Source organism: Hesperophylax consimilis, chromosome 1, assembly GCF_061612785.1.
Source record: "Hesperophylax consimilis isolate HC1 chromosome 1, BYU_Hcon_1.0, whole genome shotgun sequence".
Lineage (NCBI taxonomy): Eukaryota > Metazoa > Arthropoda > Insecta > Trichoptera > Limnephilidae > Hesperophylax > Hesperophylax consimilis.
The window spans coordinates 30699096-30707708 of record NC_142836.1 but is presented as its reverse complement, the minus strand read 5'-3'; positions in this window follow the sequence as shown (position 1 = coordinate 30707708).

The following is an 8613-nucleotide window of genomic DNA, read 5'->3' as shown; positions in this document are numbered from 1 at the left end:
CGCCTCACATGGCGGCGGTGGTGGTGGAGGGCAAGGGCATGGTGGTGGAGCCGGCGCCTCACATGGCGGCGGTGGTGGTGGAGGGCAAGGGCATGGTGGTGGAGCAGGCGCCTCACATGGCGGCGGTGGTGGTGGAGGGCAAGGGCATGGTGGTGGAGCCGGCGCCTCACATGGCGGCGGTGGTGGTGGAGGGCAAGGGCATGGTGGTGGAGCCGGCGCCTCACATGGCGGCGGTGGTGGTGGAGGGCAATGGCATGGTGGTGGAGCAGGCGCCTCACATGGCGGCGGTGGTGGTGGAGGGCAAGGGCATGGTGGTGGAGCAGGCGCCTCACATGGCGGCGGTGGTGGTGGAGGGCAAGGGCATGGTGGTGGAGCAGGCGCCTCACATGGCGGCGGTGGTGGTGGAGGACAAGGACATGGTGGCGGAGCAGGCGCCTCACATGGCGGCGGCGGTGGTGGAGGGCAAGGGCATGGTGGTGGAGCAGGCACCTCATATGATGGTGAAAGATGTGGCCAGATGTATTGCATTGCTGGTGATCGCTGGATGATATTGTGGCGATCAGGCGTGTAGCAACGTCTACATGGAGACGAATAGGCTCCCTAAAAATAGAAACAATAAATTAGTGGGTATGAATAATTGTTCATTTTCTAATAAATAAACGACGTGAGAGCTCAAAATATTTTTTCTTGTATTATATTTACCTGCACAGCCAAGAAGAAAATAACCCAAAACATCCCCAGATTTCTCTTGCAAGCCATCTTGTCTTGGAAACTTGATCACTTCAACTGAATACCAATCTCATTTTTCCATCCCCTTTTATACAATAAGATTATGAATACATCGTTATAGATAAACATTAGAAAATTGCAAGAAATAATACGTGACACATTGAAGAATTATAATTGATCAAAATATCTAACATCGACATTTTTTCAACCATGGATTTTCCTGAAATGTGTTAAAAGGGTGTTATAAGAATCATATAGTATATCATCTACTATCGATCTTCGGAGCTCACGCAATTCAAGCTGAGAATGATAACAACATGATTTATTACTTGCTGACACGTTAGAAATAATGCTTGCTGAAAACAAGTTGATCGAAATAATAATAAAAACGTGTAATACGTGTCATAGGCTAGGTATGTAAGAACTGCATGTCTGTCCTACGAGTATTAATTACATTAAAGTTTGAATCCAAGTCTGAAATTAGTACCCATAAAAAAAATGATTTTTCCAGAAATAAAACTTAATGCAGATTTTGTGACTGATTTCATTTTGGACCATTATTCTTATCACTATTCCAAAATTTTAGCCCGTTTGGTACCATAGAGCCTGCAAAAAAGGCTTCTCAAGTTCGAACCCAAGTCTGAAAATAAATGTCTAAAAATACTACTAAATGCAGATTTCTTGACTGATTTCGTTTTTGACTATGATTATTATCACTATTCCAAAATTTTAGCCCGATTGGTATCATAGAACCTGAAAAAATGACTTTTATAGTTCGAACCCAAGTCTGAAATTAGTGCCCATAGGAATGGTGATTTTTCTAAAAATACAATTTTATGCAAATTTTGTTACTGATTTCGTTTTGGACCATGATTCTTATAATCATTCCATAATTTTAGCCCGTTTGGAACCCTAGAACCCGATAAAATGAGTTTTATAGTTAGATGTAATATTGGGAAATATTGAAATTAAAGAATCCGTTATGGTACTTGGGGATACGACCATAAACTTATTAAATTATCAGGAACCAATTGTAATGCAATATGAAAACATTATGGCTAAATTTGGATTTTTAAAATGTATTAATGACGTGACCCGTGAAGCCATACTGACTAACTATGTAACGGCTACATGTCTAGATCATATCTATGTAAGAGAGAGAGAGAGACAAATGAAATCAGCTCATGTGTATGTGAAACTATAATAGCGGATCACTACCTTATTGCAACAACGATGCGTTTCTCTACCTATGAGGCAGGTACCACCAATAAATCGCACCATACGAAATATACTGTAAAATCGGAAAAAAAGTCGACCTACTTATTGAAATCACTGATTGGAATGAAATACTAAACATAACGGAACCTAACTTAATATATGAAGAAATTAAATCGAAATTCAAATATATTTACGGAAAAAGTACTGAAAAAAAATCAAATACAAATAAACAGCGTAATAACCAAAAGGGCTGGATAAATTAGAATCTCATTGAAAATATACAACTACGTGACACATTATGGAGAAAATGGAAAAACACGCCTAACAATAAAATATATGAAATCGAATTCAAGAAATACAGAAATAAACTAAATAAAAAAATATTAAACACAAAATATACTATAATAACAAATTTAAACACTGTTTAAAGGACATTAAAAAACATGGAATGAAGTAAATCAAGTATTGGGTAGGAAAATAAATCCGATTGTAATGAAATCATATCTAAATATTTCTTAAATTCCCAAACTGCGGATGTGGTGGCAGAAAACTTGTTAAGTAGGTTTTGGACTCAGAAGATCATACCAAAACAGAGGAGTATGTTCTCTACCATACTTCACTATTAGTTATACAAATATTTTGTTACATAAACTTTGTTCAATTAGAACGCGCCAATCTAGGTAGTATCAAATTTCTAGAATGTCTATGCACAAATAAACTCAGGGGTGAAAGTTCGCAACCAGGTCGCGTGTCAGTATCATGATAGTTTTTTTAGGATGGGTATCTCATTGTACATAAATAAAAGGCGGGGCATGGATTGATATTACATGTATTGGATACCTTTTGGACATTTTGCTGATGAGCCCTAGCTCGACAGATCAACAGTATTATACAATTTTGACTTACCCCAAAGACCGACCAGTTTTTTAGCTATCTGTATCTAAACTACGGGAGCCGAACATTGCGTTTTCTAGTGCCGAACACTGCTTTACTTGATGGGAGAAGCGACGGAACGTCCCGCACCCCCATTCGGCGGCTGACGTAACTCCATAGAAGCGTGATCCGTCTTCTGGAAAAGTGGATATACTTCTCCCGGCCGCATCCATAAACCGTAGCTATCTATAAGCGCCTAGCCGTTCCTGGGGATGCTGCAACCCATACAAAGGGCTCTTTCTCGGCCCGCCGAACACGTGCGATGTCGGGATTCAAACTCCAAAAATCAAGAAGAACGAGGTTCCCGCTTGACAGCCATGCGTGGCACGAAATATTAATTGTGTATGATCCAATCCTACGCAGGATTGACCGTTACTTTACGGATTCCCGTTCAATCGAATAACGCCGGTCGCGTGGTTCGTCCGTAACAACTTCCGTCCAGCGAAATCACTATTACCCACTTTGGGAATGGTTAATTTTCGGTCACAAAACGTTTCCCGCCGTGCCCGTAAGCAAACTCGCACTCATCGGCGACAAAAAAGGGAATTACATTCCGTACAATTAATTATTCAAAAACGAAAAGCACCGCGACCATCATCTGTACAGTCCACGAACCCACACGTTGACTGTCCAGACAAGAAGTGGTTTCTTATTTCCGCCCGGTTCAGATGTCGCTCTCAGCGACCATACGCGAAATTTAACCAAAACCAATACCAGCGACAATCGCCCAGTTTCTAACTAGGTTAGAGAATCGGCGGGGATAAATGTGATGATGCAGAACAAATTAATGAATAAAATATTAAAACAAAAGGAATCTAGCCCTGCATCATAACAAACTTTGCAAAATTCTTTGACGAGGGTGTAAATCAGTTATTGCACGAATGCAATGTTCGAGCGTCTGAGTTGAAGCAAGAACATTTGCAACATTCAATGTACCTACCAAGAGCTAATGCAGAACAAACTGAATGCATTATCGGAAGAATGAAAAATTCAAAGACACCGGGCGTGGATCTAATTCGCATGTATGATTTAAAAAACATGTTAAATTATTTGGTCCTATAATTACTCACCTAATTAACAGAATTATTGACACAAGTCACATTCCAGCTGAACTAAAATGCAGCATCATAAGGCCCATTTTTAAAAATGGAGATCACACCGTACTAAATAATTATATGCCTATTTCCTTATTACCCGCATTAGAAAAAATATTAAAAATATATATCTATAAATTTTGATAAATATTTAAATAATTTGGGCATTATTGATGAATGTCAATATGGCTTCCAAAAACAAAAAAGCTGTGATAATGATATTTTCCAACTATATAAATTCAGAGCTTAACTCAAAAAAACATCTACTAGTATTATTTCTTGATTTCTCAAAAGCTTTTGATACACTCAGCCATACACAATTAATCAAGGTACTCGAAATCATAGGAATCCGTGGTAAACATCTATCATTTTTCAAAAACTATTTAAAAAATAGAAAAATGAATGTAAAGATTTTTAATGTAATGAGTAATTTTAGATTTATTAAATCAGGAGTGCCACAAGGGTCAATTTTAGGACCAAAATTATACATTATATATGTAATTGCCATGTCTAAACTTTTTTAAATAGCCCGTAGATTCATTTTTGCTGATGATACTGCACTAGTTGTCTCTAATGAAAACCCTGAAATCAGAGGCGGATTTGCCCTTAGGCCTATGTAAGCCCGGGCCTAGGGCGGCCAGATATTAGGGGCGGCCAATCGTGACAAAAAGTCACAGATGATAACAAGAAATTACTTCCTAAGTACCTAAATATTCTACGTACGAAATAGCGATATGCAAGAGCGTGTTCACACACAGCACACAGCACGCCCCCACGCCCCGCAGCCGCTCTCGCCACACCTATCATGCTCCGTCGCTCGCCCGCTCGCGTATTTCCAATCCCTACCGTGATTCAGTTGCGCTAGTGACTGAACCGCGTTAGGTATTGTTATGCATAATAGCTAAAAGTTGTCAATAAAGTAAATTCATTATGTAGTCTATGGTCTATATCAGGGGTCTCCAAACAACGGCCCGCCAATGTCATCAATCCGGCCTTTTTTTAATATTAACTCCACACAGGAGGCCCTGAAGAAAATAATTTCCCTCAGGGCCTATGTCATCTTTGGGGATGCTGTGTGGAGGTCTTTTTGTGGAGAGGAAGGAGTGAACATGGGTCTTGAAGAGTCCCATGTTGTAGGAGGGAGGAAACACAGAGGCCGGCAGTTCGTTCCACAGCCGAGCTGTTGAACTTAAGAACGAATCGTAGAAGCGACCCGTTCTCATGTGACAAATGTCAACTGTGTACAAATGTTGGGCGCGCGTTTGGCGTGTATCCCGACTACGCACCGGTGCCGAAGGGATCAATGACGCTAGTTCCTCAGAGCATCTTCCATTGTAATACCGATAGAACAGGGAAAGCATACCTACCTGACGCCTGTGCTCTAAAGATTACAGTCCGTTTGTTAAGATTGGGGAATCCATCAAACGGACCGCCCGTTTCTGCACAGAGTCAAGGGTTTTTTTCAGGTATTTAGGGGCTCCGGACCAGAGATGGCTGCCAAATTCGACAGTAGGGCGCACTTGCGATTTGTACAGGGTCAGCAGTTGTGTACAGTTGTGTTACAGTTACAGTTGTGGCCTGCGACAATCGACAATAAGGAAGTTGAGTCCATTTTTTTTATTTTTTTTTATCAATGTTCGCATTCAAACTTAAATACTGGTATTTTTTTTTTTTTAAAGTTTGTTTTCATAATTAAATTAATTCTCAAAGTTTAAATTTTACTAAGCCCGCCAAAACGAGCGGAATCCGAGCGGTAAGAGGCGGGGTGTGGTGTGACGTCATTCGAACTGTGAAAACCACGTCGCTTAAGCATTTTGTATGGAAAATTTTTTAATTCTTCAACAAGGAATTCCAGTAATTTTTTTACCAATGTTAACCGTCTATTAGAATTGATGTTATAAAAAAAAAGAAAATTGATTAAGATTTCATAGTTAAATTAATATTTTAAGTTAGAATATTTGCTTTTCCCGCCCGGTACGGTACATGTACGGTATTGCCGTCGCTACTTGTTGACGTTCCCCGCGCGAATTCAGGACCACCGCGCAGAAAAGTAAAGACCAACAGTAAAATAACGGTTTACAGCCCAGTTCACTGTGAGACTTTTCTGGGCGGCCTGAAGTGTATCACATGCTATGTGACATGTATAATAATAAAAACTTCTAAGTTATGCAATAAACAACATATTATTATAAAGCACTATACGAATATGTATTTTTATCCATTTCATATAATAATAACAACAAATACGTACATATATTTGACAAACCCAAATAAACCTTTGGCCTATACACCTCTCTCATCTAAACCTCATTTTCTCTCTCTCATCTAAATCTCTTCATTTCTATTCCGGTAAGGTCTTTCAATCTCATCATATGTGCAGTATACATACCTCCTGCCTCACAACCTACGGTCTATGATACGTTCTCCGAAAACCTGGAATCTGTATATTCATCACAACCAAATAATACTTTTTGTGTACTAGGAGATATGAATCTACCAACTCTGACTTGGTCATTTTCCGAAGACAGCAGTCAAGGTCTCGCCTCCTCAAATACGGCTGCATCGAAAACTTTGCTTCAAGCAATGTCATTGATGGACTTACTCCAATATAACTGTATACCAAACCATAATGAAAAATACTTAGACCTCGTATTCTACAGTCGCGAAACAAATGTTAAACGTAGCAACAACCCTCTCCTCTCAGAGAATAGACACCACCCAGCCCTTGAATTTGATATATCCTTCGTAATTCAACCAAAAATCAAAAACAAAATACAGCGTAGGCGCAATTTCAGGAAAGCTAATTATGCTCAGATTAATGAGGACATTAATTGTATTGATTGGTTATCTGAAATCGCAAATTTACCAGCCGAAAAAGCAGTAGATCGATTCTATTTAAAAATAAACAGTGTAATTGATAAGCTTATTCCAGTATTGGCACGACGAAATGACAAATTCCCCATATGGTTTACTCCAGAACTTATTAGGTTATCAAGGAAAAAAGATAAAGTCTGGCTCAAATGGAAGACATATAAAGGTCTTTCTGACTATCGTGAATTTTCCTTCTTACGTGCTACATACAAAAAATTGACTTATGAAACCCGAAGGTTATTTTTTGACAACATCGAAAGTTCATTGCAAAATAATATCAAAAGCTTTTGGTCATACATATCCTCATTAAAATCGTCTGATGGATACCCTGCTGCAATGTCCTTCGAAGGGCGCAAATCTAACGATGCCCAGGAAATTTGTGATATGTTCTCTGAATTCTTTAAATCAACATTTGAACCTTCCTCTATCAATGACCCAATTATTAACATTGACCAACTCGAGGAAGTTCAGGACTCTGGACTTGCGCACATTCACACAATTAAACTAACGGAAAAAGAAGTGCAATCGAGTTTAAAATCGATAGACATAAACAAGGGTGCGGGTCACGGTGGAATACCGGCGTTTTTCCTTAGATCTGCTGCGTCGTCACTGTGTGTGCCGCTTACCATAATATTTAATAAATGCCTGAGTGATGGGGTTTTCCCTGATAGGTGGAAGTTGGCCTATATTATACCGGTCCACAAGGGTGACTCGCGTCAAAGAGTGGAAAACTATAGGCCAATATCCATTCTCTCGGCGATCCCTAAACTATTGGAAAGACTTGTCCACGACAATATATATCCCCAGCTTGCTGCCAAAATTACTGAACAACAACACGGGTTTGTAAAAGGCAAATCTACCACGAGTAATTTACTTATTTACTCAAATTTCTTATTTACTAGCATGGATCGAGGCCACCAGGTAGATGCAATATATTGCGATTTCAAAAAAGCTTTCGACAAGGTTGACCACCTTATTCTTATTAAAAAAATTATGTACAACGGAATTAGAGGAAATTTATTACGTTGGTTTATCTCATATTTAACAAAAAGACAACAAGCCGTATCATTACGAGGACAGACTTCTACATGGGAACCAGTTACTTCTGGCGTGCCACAGGGGTCAATCCTGGGTCCGCTGTTGTTTATTCTTTTTATTAACACTGTTACTAAATGTTTCATGCATTGTTTATATCTTTTGTACGCTGACGACATAAAAATATTTGCCATTGTTCGAAATTTAAACGATTGTCTTCTCATACAAAGCGACTTAGTAAGGTTCGAAACGTTTTGCAATGAAAACAAAATTTACCTAAGTTACAATAAATGTAAACAAATAAGTTTTACTAAAAATCACAACGCTATCAAACACAATTATTGTATTGGTAATTATTTACTCGAGCGCGTTTACTGTATAAGAGATCTAGGCGTACTTTTTGATTCCAAACTCCACTTCGATGCGCACATAGATAATATTGTGAATAAAGCTTACAGCATGCTAGGATTTGTCATCAGAAACAGCCGTAAATTTCGAAAACCTGAAACATATCTTCTTCTTTACCACACTCTGGTCCGTTCTCAACTTGAATACTGCACCTCCATATGGAATCCACTTTACGATATCTATAAAGAAAATATTGAAAATATTCAAAAGAAATTTCTGCGATGCCTCAATTACAGAATGAGCGCACCCAAACGTGGGTACATAAATATGCTCTCGAGTTATAACGTCTCCACTCTATCTAACCGGCGAACATACCTTGATCTCA